General features: G+C 32.8%; 1 pseudogene; it reads left to right on the top strand.

Moving 5' to 3' along the window:
- The first annotated feature begins 2359 nt into the window (after window positions 1–2359).
- LOC123658272 lies at window positions 2360–3328 on the top strand (annotated as a pseudogene).
- Window positions 3329–25368: the final 22040 nt, after the last annotated feature.

The following is a 25368-nucleotide window of genomic DNA, read 5'->3' as shown; positions in this document are numbered from 1 at the left end:
GTCTATGTTACTGAAATCGGTTTTTTTTTTTTCGTTTGCGAGCAAACACAATTATTTTCAGCAAAACTTTAAAATATACCGAATTTCTGCGTTCGATTAATTCATTTTTGCGGATAGAAAAATAAATGAATAGTGGCGGGAAACGGTTTTTTACTTTTTATTGTCATTTTTAAAATTTAACCTCTTCATGGCATCAAAACCAGCCAGTTACCAACGATACAGCCGAAAAAACTTTATTGCAACTTTTTATTAGAAAATACGAAAAGACTGCCCCGACCTTCGACTTCGTAAACTTTTTGTAGTCATATAAGGTGAGAATTTTCAATAATTTAAACGTTTTTGTGGAAAGAAGAAAGGAAAAAATTGGCCGTTTATGGATATGCTTTAGCAATTAATTCACGCACTTAAAAAAATATCGACTACGTACGTTTTTTAACGTTTAAAACAAAACCCGAGAACCGCGTGGGAGTAAAATAGCACTTGACTGGGTTTAAAAAACGCTTAGGACAAATTAAATTTTTTTTTCGCATTAAAGCGGCTAAAAGCTGTGAACGAAAACTGTAATACCGTTCACGTCCCAATCTAATATTCAATGAATGAATGAATGGGAGAACCGTGAAACGCGCAGTTTTTACTTTTTACATTCAATTTTATTTCAGAAACATTTTAATTCAAAGCGGATTTTAAATTTTAACAAATCACCTTTATAAGGGGTGTTTGACGAGCTAATTATCATCACTTTGTACTCTCTGTCGAGGGGAATCGTAATAAGTAGTTGTTTGACTATTTGTGCCTGTTCACGGCGATTACAAAATAATGCTTATTTTATAGTACAGTATCAATTGCAACCTATAGTCTATATTCAATATTATTACTTACTGCCCGCGACTTCGTCCGCGTGGAATTGAATAAAAAATTTATTGTTCAGTTCGCAGAGTTATAAAATAAATAAAATTCTAAAATACAAGTAGTCTAAGTTACTCCTTATTACATCAACTATCTGCCAGTGAAAGATCCGTCAAAATCAGAGAGACAGACAGACAAACATTGTAAAAAATTGTTATTTTGTTATATGTATCATGTATACATCCATATGCATTTAGAAAAAGCGGTTATTTTAATATTACAAACAGACTTCAATTTTATTTATTTATATAGATGTATAGATAGCTATTTAAAGATTTAACAAAATATATATTAACTTGAAAACTAAAAATAATCTAAGACAGTCTTAGTTTCGAATTTGTCGTTCAAGCTCTCAGATAAATTTACAAAATTATACCCTCTAAAGAAAGTGTCGATATTTCATCCTCTATTTAATGATATCAAAACATCCCGTCTTAAGTTACTGTAGCTATTATCTTAATTGTGCGTGTATTCTGTTACACAAGTTTAATATTTACTCAGAACCCTAACAAACTTCACAAGGATGTTCAACCAAGAAGCAAACACAAGATATACGAGTATACCTATTTAATTAACTGGTCTTGTACAATCAGCAATTAAGGTAAGCACCTTATTTCATATAATTGGATATCTAATGATGTTATTATGTTGGCAGACGACTGATGTTGAAATGTAGCGACATAATTGTGTTTCGTGTATCAAATAATGGGTACCCGATCTTTCTTTCGTCGGGTCAAATTGAGGTCAAACTTTTGTTGTACGAATTGAAGAAAAGGAATTGTGACTCGCTGTGGTAGTAACGACAGTAGAACTAAAAGACAATGCTCAAAAAAAAACCCAGGCCCGGCGCAAAAGAAAAGTAACTCAAATTATAGGTAATAATAAGTAATGAAATACTGCATAGGAGGCATCATCGAAATCAATGGCTATATGTAAGAAATTGCCATTTGAATTTTTACAGGGGTAACATGAGCAGCTGGGACTTATAGTTTAATTAAAGTGCTATCTGAAAATACAAACAAGTAACCAAGTAACCATCGGTCGTCGGTCGAAATCGCGACTTCTCTGTCTCATTCACACGTTGTCGGAGCCAGTAATAGGCTTCTCACTTCGTGCGCGAGTGCCGCGTCGTCCGCGCAGTCCATCGACAGTATTCGTTGCGATCTGTGCGTTCTTTCCTGTTATTTTAAACCGATTGTACTAAAAACGACTACCTAATTGCTGTCGGCGACAAAACACATAGGTATGATTAATCGCTGTCGGCAACGAGTCACGTCGATGCGTATCTCAACGAGTCAAGACATGTAAAGAACGATTGGCCGCTTTCATAAGAAATTATTGTGAAATTGTTAACTATTGTAACTTGATAAAACCGTTTATGATAGTATGTGGGGGCGGATACATTATAGACGTTACAGGACTATACGATGCAACAACCTCTGATGCATCAATAATGCAGCAGATTTTACAAAACCACGACGGTCCTATGGAAGAGGCCCCGATTAATTATTTTTTGGAAGAAGGTGACGTCTTCATATTGGACAGAGGATTTCGTGATAGTATTCCTCTTCTAGAGTCATATGGCTATGTTGCACATGTACCCCTGTCTGTAACACGTGGTGAAAGTCAGCTGACAACTGATCTGGCAAATAAATCAAGAAGAGTCACATTATGCAGATGGGTCGTAGAGACAATTAACGGTCGATTCAAGCGCGACTTTAAAATATTTAGACACAAAGTATTTAATCGCACTTTACCAAACACCATGAAGGATATTAAGAGAGCCGCAGCCATCATCAACTGTTTTCAAGAGCCCTACGAGGACAGTAGGTACACAAACCAATTCATTGATATAATAAATAATGTAAATAATCCCAATCATTTATGTAATTATGTGCTTGAACACAACTTAAATCGACAAAGGGTGGCGTTTATACGAATGCAAGCCGATCTTCCTGAACTGGCAGACTTCCCAAGACTAACACATGAAGATTTGATTTTGATGTGGGCACGTATCACTTGAAAAGCGCCCGCTCTTATTGCAGTGAGCATATCAAGCAAACAGATGTTTATGAACTTGAAGTTTTTCGTCACCCCGAGTTAATACACATTAATGATGAAAACTGTGTCTTAATAAGATGTCGCATACAATCGAGGCACGTAAGAAGCAAGATCTATTACACCTACATTCTTTATAAAAGGGAAAATGGCAGGAATGGCATATCAGGATATTACTGCTCCTGTATTCATGGGAGGAGAACATTGGGCTGTTGCGCCCACGTCATGAGCGTTTTATATTACTTAGGGTGGGCTAGACATGAGGAGCAGTTCGCGTATCCCGCATCATTTTTGGATCATATCGTGTTAGACATAGAGAATCGATGACTTTTAAGCGTAATTATTAAAATGACAAGTACATTCATATCGTGTTTTTAGTTCTATCATCCTATTATCTTGTAAAAGTAGTTGGGATAGTAGAGAAGTTGCCATAAAAATGTCATTATATACACTCTTAAACCACAACTGTATCTGTTTACTGTTCCTTTTATTAATTACATTATGTTACCTCTAAAATCTCGAGTAGCAATGTGGCGCAGATGTTAAAATTCGAATAGCAATTTGCCACATATAGCCACTGATTTCGATGATGCCCCCTATGTAATATTTAATTACTTATTTTTACCTATATTTTGAGTTACATTTCTTTTGCGCCGGGCCTGGGTTTTATTCTCATACTTCATGAGCATTGTCCTTTCAAATAGTTTTTTTTTTTTTGAAGTTTTTCCATATATATAGATAGACGTACATATGAACATACTCGTATCATTGTCGAGCTTAACAAAATGTATTCAAGTTTAAGAGCCATTTCACAAAAATCGGTAACAATCCGCGAAATTGTAATATTTTGACGTCGTTAATCTCAGTGTTGGATGCAATAATGTAATTTATATTCTTGAAATATAAAAGGCAACCTTTGTTGTAGTCGATAGTCAGATCAGAATTGTGATTTATATTATGTGTATAAAATTATTAACCTTTTCATCAGCCGACGTAATTCGATATTATAATATCGAATTATGTACAAAAGAACGCGAAACAAAAGCCTTACTGAAAAATCTTCACTTTTCATATGGTGAAAAAATTACCATCATAAATAGGTATATATATATATATATATATATGTCTGGTCTGTTAACAACATACATCCTGTTTTCAGCTGTAGTAAAGCAGCATTCGCACACCGCAGACTCAATTAGCTAGATTTAGTGCATACTAGTGTGTTGTTTCTATAGCTTCCTAATGTCTGTACCTAATTTCAAGGAGTGATTGATGAACTACAGGATAATATGCACACAGATAAATGATGGATATTTGATGAATATGTACAAGAACATTTTTAACTGACTTCAAAAAAGGAGGAGGTTACTCAATTCGACCGTATATATATATATATATATATGTACGGAGATAACTGCGTCGTTTATGAACCGATTTTGATAATTCATTTTTTTTTGTTGAAGAGAAGATAAGGAAACCAGGATCTTATGATGGAATCCTAGAGAAATCTCGACTCGAAAATCGTAGTGTCGACTAGTGCGTTTGTTAACTTTTTTCATTAACTTACGTTGTATTACTTTTCTTTGTAATTGCAGTCGGTTTTTTTTTTCGTTTGCGAGCAAACACAATTATACTACATTTAATCAATAAGAAACGTTGCTATTGTTCATACATTTTTGTGAACGGTTAACAAATTCGTTTAAATGTTCCTTATTTAACTGTGAAACTCTATAAAAAACATTAAGCAGTAACCAGTATCAAGTAAGCGAAGGCAAATAACAATATATTAACGCATACAAATTTCTGAACTATGAACAATTGGCATAAATTTGTAATCAAGTAGAATCTGATTACAATTTTACATCTGGTTACAAAGTCATTTCGTTAAATTAATTAATTTTACTCCTTACTAATCTAATTCATTAAAACCGTATTAGTATACAGTAACCACATATGTGTACGCGTAATTGTATTACGAACAATATATTTACAAGTCGACGGAAATACTCAGATTTTCTCAAAAGGGAGAGAAGCGTGAATAGGTGATTTGAACAATTTTACATTTACCGTTTTCAAACGAAAATTTAAATAAAAATGCTCCTTATCTGTCTGTTATTAAGGGTTATTGTATCTTTCATGGTTCGTTTTATAGCGTAAGGTTTGATCCGAATAATGTCGCTTCTTAAACCTATTTTGGAATAATTACGCGCATTGAACAGTTTCTTTAAATCTAATTACGTTCTTATTTTTATTATTTTATATGTTTCATTCGTATCTGAAATATAAATCTATACTAATACTAGCTACCCGAATAGACTTCGTTCTGTCAAAAGTTGATAGTAATTTTTTTTTTCTTAATATTAAAACATTTCGTTAGCCTTAAGGAACATACAAAAAAAAAATTAGCCGAATTGGTCGAGCCAGTCTCGAGTTATTCGCTTAGCAACATTCATTTTTAACCGACTTCCAAAAAAGTAGGAGATTCTCAATTCGATTGCATTTTTTTTTATCTTCAGAATTATTGACTGAGTGGACCGATTCGACAAAAAAATTTTTGATCGAAAGGTGGTGCATGTCGTTTGGTTCCACTTAAATTTATTTAAGATCTAACAACTACTTTTTGAGTTATATCTAATAATGCGTTTTTACTTGACTATTTTTTCGTCTACCTACGTTGTATTTTTGTCGATTTAAGTTAATTTAGATGTTTGTATTTTGTCGGTTTTTTTTTCATTTACGAGCAAATACAATTATTATTTATATAGCTTACAAAAGCTGAAGAGTTTGTTTGTTTGCTTGAACGCGCTAATCTCAAGAACTACTGCTCCGATTTAAAAATTATATCAGTGTTACATAGCCAATTTATCGAGAAAGGCTATAGACTATATATCATCACGCTAAGTTCAATGGGAGCGAAACGCCAATGAAGAATGTTTCGCAATCGGATTTTTTTTCCTTTTCAGAGCTTCCCCAGTTAGCTTAAAGTAACTATTCCACGCGGAAGGTCACGGGCAGAAGCTAGTATCTTATAAAGTTACTGAAGTCGTTGTTAATCCCTTTTTTGATATTTTGAACACGAACAAACGCACATTTCTGTCACAGCCATTTATATGAGAATTGTATTGAAATTTAGCCAAATATTTATTATAATACAAATTATGTAGGTAAGTAGGTTGATTGGTGGGATCACGGAAGTGCTCAGCATCCCCGTGGTCCCGCCCCAGGCGAGAGAAGGAATATCTCGAGGGGTTTTAGTCCGTGCGAATCGGACATAACCCACGGCTCCCCCGGGCCTTGGGTATCCGTTAGGGATTTCCCCAGGTCAAAAAAAGGGTAAGTAGGTTGATAGGTAGGACGTAGGTAGGTAGGAAAAAATTCTTCGATTTCAATTTCTTTATATGACAATTAATATTCTAAATATGAATTTTCATTAAATTTACAATCAATAATTGTTTAGTAATGAAATAAGAAGTTCCAAGAAAATTGAATATAAGTTTTAATTTAATTGCCTTTATAAAGGAAGTTGATACCCACCCATCAGATGGATAGTTACTATTCTTTCAGCGAAATAAAATAATATTGATTTCACCATAAAGCAAAATTCCTATGATATAAAAAGGAAGTTACAAAACGAACACAGCGTCCCTAATGTTTATGTTCATGTTATTATTCCAAAAATTAACATGTAACGTTATAACAATATCATACAATTTCAACCGATCTAAGAAATCTAATATAATTATATTCTGTTGCTACGCAATGATCCCTTATAAGGCTTCATTAACATGCAAAATTGTAGACGTAAATATATTATATATTTTTTATATTTTCTTTTAAGGTTTAATACACATCACTAACAGTATAAAATAAAGTCGTTTCCCGTCTGTCTGTCCCTATGTATGCTTAGATCATAAAACTACGCAACGGATTTTGATGCAGTTCTTTTAATAGATAGAGTGACTCAAGAGGAAGTTATGTAAATGCATAATATGGTAGAGTAACACTACAGTAATTTAAGAGGTTTCTAACGTATCTTTTGTTGTAGATAGTATTTATTTATGCTGGTACAAAGGCGCTACTTATCCTATGATGGAATCTCTTCCAGTAGTCCTGTCACAGGAAAATTATAAAACAGTTTTAAAATTAGCGTGACAATCTCAACATATATAAAAATATAATACATAATAAACACATAAGTAGTATTTAGTAAAGTATTATAGCATTATTAGCATAGTATTTAGTATTAGCATTGCACCTGTGCGAAACCGGGGCGGGTCGCTAGTTTATCATAAAAGTTTGTAAACCATCTCTACATCAAAAACATATTTTATATTTTTGTGAATTATTTCATATTTTACACATTCAATTTCGACTGTATATTTTTTTTTTTTTTTTTTCGTTTTTCTTCCACCTGTGTATTTTCTTAGTGTATCACGTTGAAACAATTTAATGAAATGAAATAAATTTAGCGTGATTTGAATCTATTCAATTAGGCAGCATACCTTTTATCATAAATTTTAGTATGTTTTTTTTAAATAAAATTCTTACTTTGTAATGTTACGTGCAGCAAGCATCATACCAAGTTTAGGTTTGACGTTTCTAAAAATAATTATCTTGGAAAACACTTACAAGCCGTTACAGTACTGGCACGTGCATCAGCGTCCATTTCAATTCTTATAATTATGTTTGCAGGCAAACGAAGAAAAACCGACTTCAATTAGACCAAATAGTGACTGCACTGGAATTACATAAATTAGAAATAGTCTCACTCCTTAGCAAAGGCCATTTTACCTAGACAGGAGAAGGTTCCATTCCGACTTTCACGCTGTTCCACTCTATTTTGGCAAATTACTTACATACCTAGCGTATCAATCAGTATTTGATTTTCTATTTATACAAACGGTAATATCCCATAAGCACAAAAACTGGGGCAGAAACAAATGATTACGATAACGGTTATATGTTATGAACTATAATCGTATCCATCACATCAGAGAAGTAATATGTTATCTGTAGGAGTGATGTCCTTTTTCTCTTGCCTTCGCTTTACTTTTGTCTTCATTATAATTGTTCTCTTTATTTTTTTAGATTTTACGTCATCTTTAAATTAGCAAATAACATTAGATATAAAATAAAATGAAACCCTTCTATTTGGCGTTTGGCGTTATTAGAAAACGTCGTCGTCTATCGGAACCCTCCTAGATTCCAATAGATGGCGTTACGAGAAACGTAACGAGGTCGTTCGGTCAGTAGATTTTACTCATCATATTTTTTCATACCGGGGATCTTATATGACAATCGATTCTTAAGGATTAAACTCCGATAGGTCTTTAATATGTATATTTATAAGTTGACTGGCTTTCAAAACAGTCCTGCGTAATAAAACAGAAATATAATCAGAATTCAGTCACGCTATTGTTTTCCTTATTCGAAGCTGATGGAATTGTTTTGTCTGCAAGTACCTAAGAGTTTTCTCGTTGGCGAAGATTTTATTATTCCTTAATATTATTCTATTTATAAAGTTATTTCAATTATAACGTACAGTAAAATGAAATAAAAGGGAGTTGACGGTATAAAACATAACTTTGGAGTTATTCTTAAAACGTGTTTTGTTTTATGGTTTCTTTTTAAACTTCGAAAAAAGGAGGAGGTTCTCAATTCGACTTTATTTTTTTATTAATGTTACCTTAGATCTTTTTTTGGTCAACCGATTGTGATATTAAATTTTTTATTTAAAAGGCGGTTCTTGTCATGTAGTCCCATCTAAATTTAATCAAGATCTGACGGGTACTGTTTTAATTCTCTCTAATAATGCGTATTTGCTTCACTATTCTTTCGTCGACCGTCGTTGTATTACTGGTATGTAATTAACTAATTCATAACACAATAATAATAATAATATACTAATTTTCCATAACCTGTATGCTGCTAGCTAAACTGTGCAAATAAAAATAACCTAACTGTATCGCTCACATCCGTATGTTTTTAAACGACTTCCAAAAAAAGAGGAGATTCTCAATTCGACTGTATTTTTTTTTTATGTATGTTACATCAGAACTTTTGACTGGGTGAACCGATTTCGACAAATTTTCTTTTAATCGAAAGGTGGTGTGTGCCAATTGGTCCCATTTAAATTTATTTGAGATCTAACAACTACTTTTCGAGCTATATCTAATAATGCGTTTTTACTTGACGCTTTCTTCATCGACCTACTTTTTATTATACCGCATAACTTTCTACTGGGTGTACCGATTTTGATAATTCTTTTTTTTGTTGCAAAGGAGATATCCCAAGTTTGGTACCATGATAAGAAAACCAGGATCTGATGATGGGATCCTAGAGAAACCGAGGAAAACTCTTGAAAATTCGCAATAACTTTTTACTAGGTGTACCGATTTTGATAATTCTTTTTTTGTTGGAAAGAAGATATCCCTAGTTTAGTACCATGATAAGGAAACCAGGATCTGATGATGGGATCCCAGAGAAATCGAGGGAAAATCATCTTGAAAATCCGCAATAACTTTTTATTAGGTGTACCGATTTTAATTATTTTTAATTTAATCGAAAGCCGATGATTATCATGTAGTCACATTTAAATTTCATTGAGATCTGATAACTACTTTTTGAGTAATCTTTGATAATGCGTTGTTACTTGACTACTTTTTCGTCGATCTGCGTTGTATTACTCGTCGATGTAATTGAAGTCAGTTTTTTTTTCGTTTGCGAGCAAACACAATTATTTGTAATCGTCTTTGTGACCATACCGTCGATGGTGGTATTGTTTAGTTAATAAAGGAGAATCGATTTTTAATAAGTGTAGGGTAGACGCAAAACTTCGTTCAACAAAAAATTGTCTACGCTAATATGTTTTTGTAAGTATTGTAGTTGTAAATGTTATAGCAATATATGTATAAGTGTTGTATATAAAATGTGTGAGACTGTTACTTGTAGGCAAGCCTAAGGGCTTTTGCAAGTAAATGTAGTGTAATATATGCTTTTCTTAATGTTACAAATAAATTTGAAAAAATGATGTCGGTTTTTATCATTTGCGAGCAAACAAAACTTTTTGTCTCTGTTATTTTATCAAGTCGCAACTCTAGTATTTATGGATAACATTTTATAGTACGTTTACTGTTATTTTACTACTACTAAAGATTTATTGTTTAAACAATACAACATGACAATTTACTAGTTTTTCTGTAACTATAGTAGAAATATTTGCTTCAGCCTGTAATATCCCACTGCTGGGCATAGGCCTCTTTCTCAATATAGGAGAAGGGTTGGAGCTTTGTCCACCACGCTGCGCCACTACTGGCTGTCGGATTAGGGAATTCACAATAAAACTGTAAGCCTGTGATTTGCAATAAACTGTTAAATTGTCATTTGTAAATAAATTAATAAATTTCCGGTGGAGGCTGGATGAGAATTCGGAAAACCGGAATGTTTGAGGTGAACTTGGGGAGGTCTAGGTCTAGTAGTGAACTGCGACAGGCTCATTAAAAATATAACTAAGTTTTAAAATTGTACGCGATACATTGTATGTAATGAGGTTTGGAAGTGATAAATTTTTACCAATTTAGTTTGGTAATGCCAAAATGAGATTTCTACGACCATTCTGGTTGAGTGGTGATGAATGATTAATTAATACTATTGATAACGGAGTCGATTCAATTGGTCTATCTGTAAAACAGGTCGTTTCATCTCAACTAATATACTTCGACTTTCGGTTTCACAGATTGAGAATAGAAATTTTTGATAGATGTAGTGGACTTTGATGGTAAGAAAGAAAATTACATCATAATAATCTGTTAGATAGCGTCTTACGTCATATTGCTTTAATTTATTTATTTAATATTTGGGAAACAAACAGATATAGATAATAAAACACATTAACGCAAATTAATAGTAAAAAAAGCAAAGTTTCCACACACTTCCCTGTTACAGCATTTTCTTGGGCAGGTCAAAGTCTAAAGTCTAAGTCTAAGCCATATAAATTTTTACCGTGGTTTGGACATTTATGTTTCTGTATTGTTTCTAAGACCCCAAACCAGGAGATAAACATAGCAGGAGCCGTTGTGTTTGAGGCATTTATTTATTTATAGCTCAGATAGTTACATAAGCAACCAAGAAAACTGGCCTTTAGTAATACGATCCCGTAGACATTTAATGAATATGGTATCAATAAAAATATATTTCATTTACCACTATTCATTTTCATATATTTTATCTGTACTATTTTATGTTTTTAAATAATGTCAAACAGGCTTTTCGAGGCTTAGCGTTTGAACTGTTAAGACAGGCCGAATTCCAAACTTTTTGGGAACGTTGTCGTAATAGCACCCCGCGCGTGCGTTAATGAATTTCTGAAGGTTTTCCACCAATCAAACTTTTCTCATTTGCTATGACGTATTTCGTCGTGGTAAGTTCGCGTTGATGGATCGCAGGTTTCACTTACATTTAAGATTGATTAGTCAAATGTAAATGTAAACTTACTATAATTAAAGTTAATTAAGATTTGTAATACCTAATATTATTACTTGAATAACATAACGTAATGTAAGAGAGGCGTCAGATAACAGAATAATGTTGACCAGAATACTAAATATCATCAAACGAAATGATGGAATAAAATGGATGTTTTGTTTTAATATGCTAGTATTTGTTAGAGTTCTTTGATTTAAATCTAAGATTAAATTGTAACAAAACTAATATGCTACTACTGAACTTACGATGACAAAAAATAAATAACTTACTAAATTAATTACCGCTTTGGAATACCTATAGAAGTCACGTACAAATAAACCTTAGTAATTCACAGTACGTTGTAATATTAAAAGCTATCAGAACCAATTACTCGAAACGTTTAGAAAATTCCTTTGAAATGTATAATGTAAATCGTATAAATTTCTTCGCAATAAATATAATAAGAAGTTAATAATACTTCCCCGTAAAAGTAGCCGTCGTAAAAAGTCGGGTTCACATCGAATTTATTCCTTACCCAATGACAAGTGTGAACGTAAAAGCCAACCCTTTTTGGAAGTTACAAAAGGGATCATATATAAAGGAATCGTATTGAATTCGTATACCTATTTTTATGAGTGACAAGTGCCATAATATTTCGATAAAATGTTTTCTGTGCTACGAATAAAATACATTAAATTAGAGTACGGTAAAGGTTTATTTTTACGTAACGGTGTCTCAGGTGGCTAATGAAAAAGACAACTTTATGAAAAGGTACCGGAAAGCTGTACTTAAAGGAACAGCAATTTTTGTGTTCTTATAATACTGACAATTCCCACTTATATTTAAATACGGATATTTTTAAACGAACGCAGATATGGTAAGAAGTAGTTTTTCAATCTTTATTTATTTCAAGAGCTTAATCCTTAAATATCATGGACAATGTCGTATTTTTTAGTATTTTAAACGTCAATAGCTCGATCGATTTGTACCTATTTCAATTTCTTTCACCTGAAACCCGATTGTGAACGAAATTAGAAAGCTTAACACGACTTCATGCGAATACCAGACCCATAATACCACAAATCATACTGGTAGCCCCATTATTGAGGTACACAATTTTACTGGTGATTGTGGGAGGTGGACAAACTTTTAGTACAATTGCGGACATCCTAATATCGAATATTATTTCTGAAACCTCGAAAAATTAAGGCTTTTTATTGTACCTTAAACAATATAAACATTATGTAAGTTAGCCACGTCTGAAAAATAGGCTCTTAAAGAGAAAATGAATAAAGTATAGTTAATATACAACATATCTGTACTAATAAGTTTAATTCTTTGATATTTTTTTTTTGTTTTAATTTTTTATTGTAGCTTATTGTATTGTACAATATTATCTAAAGCCCTAACCATAAATAGTCAGATTCATTTGAACAAAGTATCACAAGGTACAAAGGGCGGCTTTATCGCTGAAAAACGATCTCTTCGAGGCAACCTGGGGGCATGCCATATATGCCATGCAGTAATTTGTTTATTAGTCCTATTTTATGTACCTATAATTAAAGTAACACTTATACTTGTACAGTAATTGTATGATGTACTTGAAATTTAGTGTATACCTTATTGGTGGTCTATAAATAAATAAATAGTAGAGCAGAAGTAAGTGAATTGTGTTTGCAGGCAAACGAAGAAAAACCGACTTCAATTATATCGACAAGTAATACAACATAGGAGGGAGTATTATGGAGGATAATTAGAACTTTAACGCTCATATTGGTCTTTAATCAGGTAGAATTTTCAAGTTAATGTTTATATTCAAGCCTTTAAGAAGTATTTCTAAGCAAATTATTGTAAGAATTTTTTTTTTAGTTTATTTTCTGCTATGCCTTTCTGCTGTTACCAATTGTATTACTTCTTGGGGTTAGGCTATGAAAACTAATTTAAAACTGCATATGTAAAGGCGTACTGAAGCTACATTTTGACCAATCACTTCTCTACTGCTCAGTTGCACGATAAATTAAACGTCCTTAATGCTCGTCAGAATTTTGTTTGATAAACGTGACGTGTTCGCTGGCAAACGAAAAAAAAACCGACTTTAATTATATCGACAAGTAATACAACGTAGGTAGGCGAAAAAATAGTCAAGTAAATACGCATTATCAAAGATTAGTCAAAAAGTTGTAATCAGATCTCGATGAAATTTAAATGAGTCCACATTATAAACATCGGCTTTCGATTAAAATAAAAATCATCAAAATCGGTACACCCAGTAAAAAGTTATGCGGATTTTCGAGAGTTTCCCTCGATTCCTCTGGGATCCCATCATCAGATCCTGGTTTCCTTACCATGGTACCAAACGAGGGATATCTCCTTTCCAACAAAAAAAAGCATTATCAAAATCGATTCATAAACGACGGAGTTATCTCCGAACATACATTAAAAAAATATATGTATATAAAATATATGTAAACGATCGAAATGAGTAACCTACTCCTTTTTTTGAAGTCGGTTAAAAAAACACACATTGCATCAATACAATTAATATGTAACTGTATAAAATAATGATAAACGTATCAAATGAGCAACAGCAATTGGCTTCAAGTTAAAAAGTAAATTAATTACCGCTGATCTTAAAATTACAATGTTTTCCTTAATTAAGCCGATTAACCCGTATTTCCGAATACGAAAACGCTTAAAATTAACTTTCCTATGTAAAGGTAATTTCCGTTACGGTATAAAGGTAACGAAGTGAAAGTTTGTGAATAAAGGTGTTATACCTAACTCTCTAAAAAGATTTTTCATCCCTGTTTCGAAAAGGTTAATTGTTTAATGTATGAAAAGAATTGCATGTCGTCGAGCATAGAACAAAAATGCAGATACACAACCAATTAAACGCCTAATCTAGACCTAGTTTAAAGAAAGGATGATGACGAAAGTCGGCAAAGGTTACTAGATGCTGCGCTATCTATCGCTTATTCCATCCACGATAAATGTGTGTAAAAATGTTTCCAAAGTCTGAGTAGCTCTTTTGTAGCATTTTTTCTGGAAGGATTTTTGGTGTTTACTACTGAAGAATAGATTTTCATATAAAGCCCCCGGTATGAAAAAAATATGAGGAGTATAATCTACTACACAAATGACCTCGTTACGTTTTTGCGCGCCATCTATCGCAACCTTATAATAGGTTTCGACAGATGGCGTTACATTTTCTAATAACGCCATCAACGACACGGGATTTTTTTTTACTGTACTTATATAAAGAGTTTATTTTTTCTAAATTATGTTTATAAATTAATATAAAATATTAATTTATAATATAAATTACCATATTTCTATAGCTAATATGTTTTTGTTTTAACAATTTTTTGGATTTGGAACCCGTTATTGTATTAGAGTTTCGTCTATAGAACTATTTTATATCTAAAAATTATTTTTATTCGTTTAATAAGTTACAAAAAAAGTTTGACTGATTTATTCTACAGAGTGCTGTTAAATTAATATGCAAATCTTCTCTCAGCGATACATAACAATATAAACGAGTCATATTGTTCTTTCATTACTGTTTTGTTGAGCGCTTATTATGGTTATAATATTTCTGCGTATTTAATAGAGTCGACTCAAGTAAGTATTACACAGGTGTACGTAAAAGTTTTAATACTTCTGAGAATTTAATTATTTTTAAAGAAAATGTTTATTACTAATTACACATATTTACAAATTACAATTAAAAATGGCCTACATTCAAGAGACACGTAAGTTTTGTTATTGCCATCTTCTATACAAATAAATAAAATTGGAGTGTCTGTTTGTAATATTAAAATAACCGCTTTTTACTAAATCCATATTCATATACACGGTACATATACCAAATTAACATTTTTTACGATTTTTGTCTGTCTCTCTGTTTGTTCCAGCTAAACTCTGAAAGGGCTGGACCGATTTCGACGGGACTTTCACTGGCAGATAGCTGACGTATTATGGAGTAACTGAGGCAACTTTTATTTAAGAAATTTATTTATTTTATAACTCTGCGAACTGAACAATATTTTTTTTTTTTTGTTAAATTCCACGCGGACGAAGTCGCGGGCACAGCTAGTATTAAATATATATTCGACTTCATAATGTTACTGTTTCTTTCATGTATTATAGTATTTATGCGTTTTTATGCTGTGTAAGATTCAATTTAAAAAAGTTTTATTATTCAACACTTACCCTGTAGTATAAATTTACGTAAATGACAAAAGGAGTTATTCCACAGCGTACGTTTTAATCCAGAACATCAAATTACACTTTTAATTGAGTTCGAGTTGAGATTGAGAAACTGCTTTCAAAGTTGATAGTTATTAGTTTTAACTTTATTATATGTAATGGGTATAGGTAATAAATTATGTGCTGTAAATATATAAAATATTAATAAAATTATTACTAATAATTTAAAGTTAAGAAGGTTACATATGACGATTTAAAAGTGTCTTATATAATCTGTTTAGATTTTTCTTTTTTAATTTAGACTCTTTTAAAAGCCTAAACTTTTTAAAACACCGAAACGAATTCCGGTCATACAACGGTTCGTTATTCGATGTAAAGCGTATTCACGAACTAATGTCGTTAATTTTAAACACGTAGCGGCTTCGACAACTTTTTGTCGTTGATTAGATCAAATATTTACCATTAACTTGTTAACTGGCAGCATTGATTGAATTTCCATTACCTAACAATGTATTCTACACCCAGATAGGTAAATACATAAATGAAAGGTTTGTTTGGTACTTCGTATGAATAATTTATAATAATGTTAGGTAATTTGATTATTATAATACCAGAGATCGTTTTTAAATATTTTGAGTTCGTTTTCACTTCTTTATTTTATTTTATTAGGATAGTTAGCTAGATACAGTTTATTATAACTTTAACTTATATAGTATTGAAATATAAAAGTTAGTAACAAACTACCACATATTGAGTTCTACACCTCATCCTCATAGATCCTATATATTAAACCTATTTCTAGATTATGTATGAGATAAACGTTGTATATAATTTAACGACTCACGGTTAGGCGTGGTAGCGCTTCCCGTTGGATCATTAAAATTTGACCGGACTAGCTATGAGACATACCTAACAATTTCAAATTTAGTATCACAGGGACGTGAGGTCTTGTAAACCCTGGAGCGAAATAAATATCTAAAATTTAATGTAAATAGAGCGCCAAGATATTCCTCCGACAAACGAACGATGAATTTAAAATAAAAATACATAACACAGATTTACTAATTATTTGTTATAAAAAAAGAAAAGGTGAAATGTAGTTAAGCTACAAACAAAAAGAAAAAGAGGATGGTTCTACAATAAATTGTTTTTCCAAACAGTTACTTGGATCATGATGAACTTCACCGACATCCCATTATTTGCAGTATTACAGAATGATGTCATTAATCAATAGATGTTTTGAATAAATATGCTTCCAGTATTGTTAAAAAAATTATATCTAGAATAACTAAACCTCACAGCATAGGCATGTGGGTTCAGATGACTTTTGGTTTACTACAGCCCAGGTTCTTTTTTTTCAATTCTATTTTTCAATTTTTTTGTGTCAATGAGATAGTATGATAAGTTATCTTCAATATTTCTTTAAAATTTCTGGAATATTCTGAGCCATACAACTGCATTCTGAAAAAGTATTTAAGCTTCACTAACCTAACCTCCACGTGTTAGCAGACATCCGCCTGGGTGGGGCGAGATGGGGTCGCACTAGCATTCGCCACCTCGCCTCAGCGGTAGGCCCGGACAAAGCCTCCGGGCCCCGGCATGATGGTGGGGTGGCCTCGCTCATAACAAGGCTACCCCTCAGACGTATGGGGTCGTGTCGTCCGGCCGGCCGAAGTCCCCCGACTATCGGCCGCCGACCCCTCTATTACGAGGGGGGAGGAGGTGGGCAAACCGCCTTCTCCTTGCCCCCGTACGTCTGCGCCGGAGTGGGCCAGCAGAGGCGTCTTCTCTCTGGCCCGCTCCGCGGTCTCCTTCTGCGTCATTACCTCTTCGCAGAAGGAGACCACCGCCTGCCACGATCTCTCGCTGTCAAGCATGGCCTTTACGACACTCAGCAGCGAGAGATCCCGTCCGAGAACCGCTGAAGGCGTGCGCCGCTGCGGTTCCCTTCACTAACCTAACCTAACCTAACCCTATTGTTTCTATTAGACTAAAGAAAGGCTTACGCCTATTAAGATATTAATAGACTGATATAACAAAGAGGGTACTAATTACATCAGTTTATACATCGATAGTTACATTGTTCCATATCAATAATTTTAGGGTATTTCATGTAAGTCGCAGTAATTAATTATGAAAACAACAATGAAATGTTGTATTGTCTTCGGTAGATCGTGTAAGCCTATTGTTTACCCTCTTTTGTTTATAAAATTAATTGTGTATACGATTTTACTAATTGATCGATTATCAAATTATTAATGAACAATGTTAATAGAAATTTTTTAAAGTATAATTTACGCAATTTACATTTTAAATGAAACAAACGTGTTTGTTTTCAAAATAAAAAAACGACTTCAAATATTCATTAAAGGTAACTTAAAAACTACTCGTTAGATATAGTTCAAATTAATCAATTTAAATGGCACCACATGACAAGAACCAGCTTATGAATACAAAAATAATTCTTAAAATCGGTACAGTTATTGTAAAGTAATGGGGTAACATGCACAAAAAATACAATCGAATAAAAAAGTATAATCAAATTGAGAATCTGAATTCGATTGTATATATGTTTTTTAATGTATGCACATATTGATTGATGCACATGTATATGAATTGTGTTGCGGGTAACATCCTTCAAGTGATCACTGAATCTAATAATTATGCTCATACAAGAAGAATAATAATAAAGCTAATTCTACATAATAACTTTTTAAATGCAAAATTTCACACTCCTCAATGAGTGGCGAAAAACAATAGGAAGCGTCATGACACGATAGAACATATCATTGGACGTAATCTAAAAACTACTCTAATTTACAATGGAAGCTTAAAATTGACAGCTTAGCACTTTATTTTCGCTCCAGCTCTCACTATACTAAAACATTAACTAAATTAAGTATGGTTTTTTGTAAATTTATACTACATTACACATTAAATAAGTTAGGCTTAAAACATAATAATACTAAAACATAGTTTCCTTTACATGTGTAGTTTCCCAAAACTTCGTAATGAGAGAACTCAGTCTCAAATAGGTACCGAAACGTCCCACGTTCCATTATTTTCCACTTCAAGTCGTAAACTTTAGTTGATTCGAAATTAATTGGCGCTACTTAATGATGAGCTCAATTAATAAGGAATATTTAGTTGTAAGTACTTTTAATTTTTTTATTTTAAAATTTAATCTGTCTCGCCGTTCTATTTGCGTTTTTAAAATACTTAGAAGAGTCAGATTGCTATTTTAATTTATATTTTTAGTTCATATTTTCCGAAACTGCGTAACTACCGTAAATCTTAGCTGAAGTGTGACCTATGCACTGGTACTGGGTATTTTAATTTATTGGTGGAGAGCTTTTGATAACTTGATACACATGGCCTGCCACAGTAAATCGTACATCAGCATACATCAGCATGCTTGCATTGCAAACGGTACCTACGACTTACAGATACTCCACGTTGAACAAGCTCACCAATTGCAAGCAAGCATTGACGCTATCATTGACGTAAATGAAAGTTTTCTTTCGAAGCCTGAAACGTGAAAGCGTCACATTTGGTACAACCATCGACCAATTGTCATTATTTTATAAATTTATTTCAAAATTAATTTGCAATTTTTGGTTCCTCCGGCTGCACCTATCGTTATTAACTTATGCCTCGAACGGAGCCGAAAAACAAAAAAAAAAAGTGTATACAATACACACGCTTGTACACTGTTTCACAAAGATGGCGTTAAAGCGTGAATAGTTTATTTAAAAATTTATATGCAAGCAAGTAAAAGAAGTTTCATTGATAAGTCCTACACACTTTGATGTATATTAAGTAATTCGTTTTTCCTTAATTTTGCAAGGAATGTCACATATACATAATCATGCGATATTTGTTGCTGGCACTCAGAAGAGTTTTTAGAACATTTTAGTATATAATATATAATCTAATACTATTAAACGAGCAATTCTTGTATATATATAATCTGAATCTCGGAAACGGCTCCAACGATTTTCATGAAATTTAGTATATAGGAGGTTACGCGGGAGATAAATCCATCTAGTTAAGATTCATTTTTAGAAAATGTCGTTTTATCCCTGTTTTTAGGGAGTGAAAAAATATCGTTAGAATATGAAGGTAAATTTCACATCTCTCAATTTAGTTGCAATAGCAAGGTGGGAAATCGGCCGGTACCGAGAAGATCAAGGTTCAAACCCCCCATGTCCCTGAATAATTATTTTTTCTTTCTTTTCTAATTGCACTCGTTATTTTTTATTTAAATAGGCAGTTCTTATTTTTATTATTATGTCGGTAAAATCGAAAAATATTATTCATATTTTATCATTATTATTTTTTAACTATTTTTTATTTTTGCTTTTTTTATATTTATTTATATTTTTTTATTATTGTTGGTAAAAAAAAAATATTATTCATATTTTATAAATATGTAATGCGTATTTAAATATGATTTTCAAAAAAAAAACGATTTGTTGGAGCGCCTATCAGTTTTTGAGAAGCAATTACTCTTAATCTTGTCATCATCATCATTACAGCCTATACAGTCCACTGCTGGACATAGGCCTCCACAAGTTTACGTCAAAAATAACGTGAACTCATGTGTTTTGCCCATAGTCACCACGCTGGGCAGGCGGGTTGATGACCGCAGTACTGGCTTTGTCGCACCAAAGACGCTGCTGCCCGTCTTCGGCCTGTGTATTTCAAAGCCAGCAGTTGGATGGTTATCCCGCCATCGGTCGGCTTCTTAAGTTCCAAGATGGTTGTGGAACCTTGTTATCCCTTAGTCGCCTCTTACGACACCCACGGGAATCTTAATCTTGTCATTGTGTATTTTGTATTAATTTTTAATTTATCGTCATTTTTTATTTTTATTTTGCGTTAATTCATTATTAATAATTGTGTTTGCAGGCAAACGAAAAAAAATCGACTTCAATTACATCGACAAGTAATATATATATATTGAGTTTCCTCCGGCCGAATTGAGTAATCTCTTCCTTGTTTGGAGTCGGTTAAAAAAGACTTCATCCAAACTGGCAGCGAATCATTTTCTCTCATCCAACTCTCATTACTACTAATCCATCACGATTTACTAAAAATGCCGAGCTGAGCTCGGTCACCCAAGTACTATATATAAATATATAGAAACGAAATCAAAACTCTTGAATAAATAATACTTATTATAATATGGTAACACTTCTAATGACAATTTTGTGCTGGGGACACGAAGTTCCAGAACTTTTATACCTGTCCCTCGCTTTAAAAATGTTAATTAAAAGTAAAGAGATCTCATACAGCTATTTAAAAAGGTTTGTTTGTATTAGCGCGCTAGTATCAGGAGATAATGATCGAAAATGAAAACTTTTTTCATCAAGTACCCTATTTGTTGAGGATACGTTAAAGGCCGATACACATTAAGTCTTATAAACCCACAGTAGCAAACAGAGAGTTTTTACTGTAAAAAATCAAATGAGGAAGTCATTAAACCATGGATTAAAATATAAACAATGCTTAACTGTAGCATAAGAAATAAATTGTCTCAGGCGTTTCTGTATAAAATATCAAAAGATATTATTATTATCAAAAAAAAAGTTCCCACGCGAAGATGTTTTCTGTGTTTTATTCAAATAAAGTGTAAGAACGGTATATTATGATAATAAACCAATTGATCTCTCGTGTACTTGAATGAGGTTTATATTTCTTTCGAAAAGATTCTAAGTCTGTATGAATAAAGGATGAGAATCTGGAAAGAATCACGAAAAACTGGAACTTGTAAGTTTGCCGACCATTAACTTTTATAGGGTATATAAAAATTTACTTTTGATGAACAGTGCTTTGTAAAAAATTAAAAAATATCTGTGTAATAAGGATAGTTTAACACCGGTGACGAATGCATTGGATATGTGAGAATGAGTGAGACAACATTTCTATGTATACTTGCTCGACCCATATTTGCTGTCAAAAAATGTGGATTTGTTTAACCTTGAATTGAATTTTATATTATGCAACATTTGTTAATATTAATTAATTTAAGTGTTGTATTTCACTGGCTCCTCTTGGTTTTTTTGTCAAAGGCCTACCGACGGTATAAGTTTTAAGCTTTCACTGTGTCATTTAAACAGGACTTAACAGGATTAATACAATAGAATTCTTGATACTGACGTTGCAGATGCCATAGTCACAGTATTTCAGTCATTGCGAAATGAAAGGAAACGTGTCTTTAAACTATAATTCCTCTATAATTAAACAACTTTTTCGGATTTTATCGCGGTTTATTAGGTTTTTTACATGACCGACGTTTCAGATACTTTACAGCAACCTTGGTCAGGAGATGACTGAGTCAGACGTTCTAACGTTACAAAGTCGTATCATTATAATGAGTGAAATTCGACCATGAGCAATAATAATAATAAATAAATATCTACACAATACAAACACGGTCGTCTGTTCCTAAAGTAAGCAACTTAATGCTTGTGTTATAGGTAACAGTCGACTAGTACAGCTACATATATTTTTTTTTCGATAAATATACTTATAAATAATACATATATAAATATATAAATAAATATATATATTACACGCAGACTCCGGGTGGGAATCGAACCCACAACCCTCGGAGCAGAAAGCAGGGTCACTACAAACTTCGCCAATGGGATAGTCAATGATTTGAATGAGCTTATTTAAGAATTACATACTCCCTTATGTGAAACCATCTGAATGTATCATTATCTGATTAAAAATTACTATTCGAATTAAAATTGATCACAATTATATCATTGTATGACACGCATTTCAATTCCAAATTATCAATGCTTACGCACCAAACAACGCAACAACAAACGCTTAGAATAAACTGACTCTTGAAAGGACGTTTAGTTCATATTTTTGATATATAAGATTTATATTTTTGTACAAAAAATTATTTCCTTCCAATGAATAAATTCTGAAACGACTAAACCGATTTAATGATTGTATCACAATGGTAATGATAAATTTGAACGGTCAAATAAGCAAGGAACTTTTATGCGAAATTACTGTCGTGGACGTAATTTGCAGTAATTGAATAAAAATGCCCATTTTTGAGACCTTCAGTGATATTAATAGCGGAATATATTACACTATAACTTTAATATTATCAAAAGAAGGTCTAGGAGGGTCGGAAGGCTGACAAAAGCGATAAATCACTCCTGTATCTTTGTTAACACTGGTTGTTTAGAAACATATGTGAGGTCAGACTTATTTGTATATTGATAAGGTTCAAAATCAAGAGTTGTCTAGTTAAGTACGAGCTCTGCTGTAGCTACGATGAAAAACCACTGTCTACCTGGTGTACTTGGATATAAATTTCGCATTGCCCTAATTTATCACAATAAGGATATGATTTTTTGATGTAATATATACGAAAACATAAATCTGATGTTCGATATATGGTTAAGCACTTTACGTGAAGACGGTGTAACGTTTTCAATAAAGGTTATTTATTTCTTAGTTTTAAATTTTTTTGGAACATTTATGTATCGTATATATTCACAAAAATATTAGCCTTTTATCTCATTTAAACTATTTTATAAAATCCTTTCTACTGTTCCGCATTACAAAGCAATATGATTATTTTTTACTTTTTTATTTTATTCTACTATATCAATTGTAATTTATTTTATTCTATCATATCAAGTACTGGCTGACTGGCTGGCTGGTCACGCCGCATTGCCGCAACGGTCACAGCCATGGATTGTACCTGTTGCGCTGGCTGTTGCGGGTTCGATCCCCGCACATGACAAACATTTGTATTGGCCATACAGGTGTTTGCCATGGTCTGGGTGTTTGTGCAGTCAGACGGCACTTTAAGCCGTCGGTCCCGGTTGTTATCATGTACACCTGATAGCGATCGTTACTCATAGTAGGGAATATATCCGCCAACCCGCATTGGAGTAGCGTGGTGGATTAAACTCTGATCCTTCTCCTACATAGGGAAAGAGACCTATGCCCAGTAGTGGGATAGTACAGGCTGAAGCGATCAAGTACTGGAGGATGTAGCGACGAGATCAGACGACGGTGCACCAATGACGGAACGGCTGGCAAAGATTTGGGGAGATAGGAAAATTACCAAGAAGACTAAAGTCAGATTGATGAAATGCCTTGTGCTTCCGATATTTCTTCTCATTTTCGGCATTTCGCACCAACGTATCCATCCTCAAAGAACTTTGTATTAAAGACAGACTATCAGCAATTGTGCAACTACGAATACTGAAGTTCTGTGCTCACATCTTTAGAAATGAGAAGGTGAAAGGCAAGAAAACACATAGTCGATCACCAACCCGCTGGATAGACGTCATCACAAAGGCTACTGAGTCCACCATGGTCCAGTGCACTCGCGACGCCTCTAACAGACAGAAATGGAAGCACATCGCCAGGAGAGCTACCCTCGGAAATGTTACCGACCCACTGAACACATCAGCATGTGCCCCGTCAGCGCAACTACGACCAATCTGACAACTAAGAAGACTTAATAGACACCAAGCACTAATTTCACAACAAGGAACCTTACAAACGAATTGAAAGTAATTATACTTATTTCATACCTTGTAAAAGAATTACAAGAGTTTAACAAATAAGGTTTATAGAGTTGGTCCTTCCGAGAAGACAGTTTTCTTTTAGAAACTTTGGGTACAAAAAAATAAACTATAAAGAAAGAAATACGATGAATTTAAGAGAATTGAAGGAAAGCGAATAAGTGTATATTTATATTGTATACCATTTATGTTTACTGAAGAATCCATTGAAGACTTTTCTAGATTCGTAACTATAAACATTATTTGTAAGGTAAAAAAGTTAAGCTATCCTCCATACATTTTCAATACACTGCCTTACGGTTCTAAGCGTAACTTCTCAACAAGTTTTTACGCTCTTTTATAATTAATCCTTCAAACTAAACTAGTTTGATTAGTATTAACGTATTCTATTAAAGTAAAGCTTTCGTCTATTCTTGTAGGTTGTTTCCTAAGTAAATGAATTTTAAGTAACAGTCTCATTATATTATTTAAATTTTCTAAATCTGGATTTTACCTTAACTGTTTATTATATAAAGGTACATAATTATCACGATTATTAAGTGGTGGACGAGTGATTGTTTTTAAACTTAGTTTATTTCAAAATTGCGTGTTTTATTGGTACAAAATTACTTCAATAATGTACTGTAAACTTTTGTGTGTGTGTGTGTGTGTGTGTGTGTGTGTGTGTGTGTTACATTATTTTATTATTCTGTGTGCCTTTATCTTCATTATTGTGTGTATTTTTATTTTATTGTGTTATTCGTTGTTAATTTAAGATATATAGAGCAGGGATGTTAAACTCAATTTTGCAGAGGGCATTAAATTTAGACTGTGTAGGCGGGCTAGATTCAAATAAAAAATGATATAAAGTATATCCACAGCATTACATTAATTGAGATATAACAATGTAACATGATCTTTTATTGAACTTAATGAAATTACCTATTTCATAAAAAGGAAAATTTTAATTTGAACGAGTGGAAAATTTTAATTATTTCGATCATTATTAATCAAATTCTAATAAAAACATCTTGAGACAAACTTAATTTACCAATTCCTTAGCAGTCAAACTTAATAAATGTGGAAACAAAACAGAAAGGTGCCTGTCAAAGCTATTACAAGTTATAACTTCAAAAATATTGTCGTTGACTTACTAAAGACTTATTAATCTCGAAGGGGC

Source organism: Melitaea cinxia, chromosome 12 (assembly GCF_905220565.1).
Source record: "Melitaea cinxia chromosome 12, ilMelCinx1.1, whole genome shotgun sequence".
In the NCBI taxonomy this organism is placed as follows: Eukaryota; Metazoa; Arthropoda; class Insecta; order Lepidoptera; family Nymphalidae; genus Melitaea; species Melitaea cinxia.
Note: the sequence above shows the minus strand (reverse complement) of the source record. Positions and strands in the feature narration are given on the sequence as shown.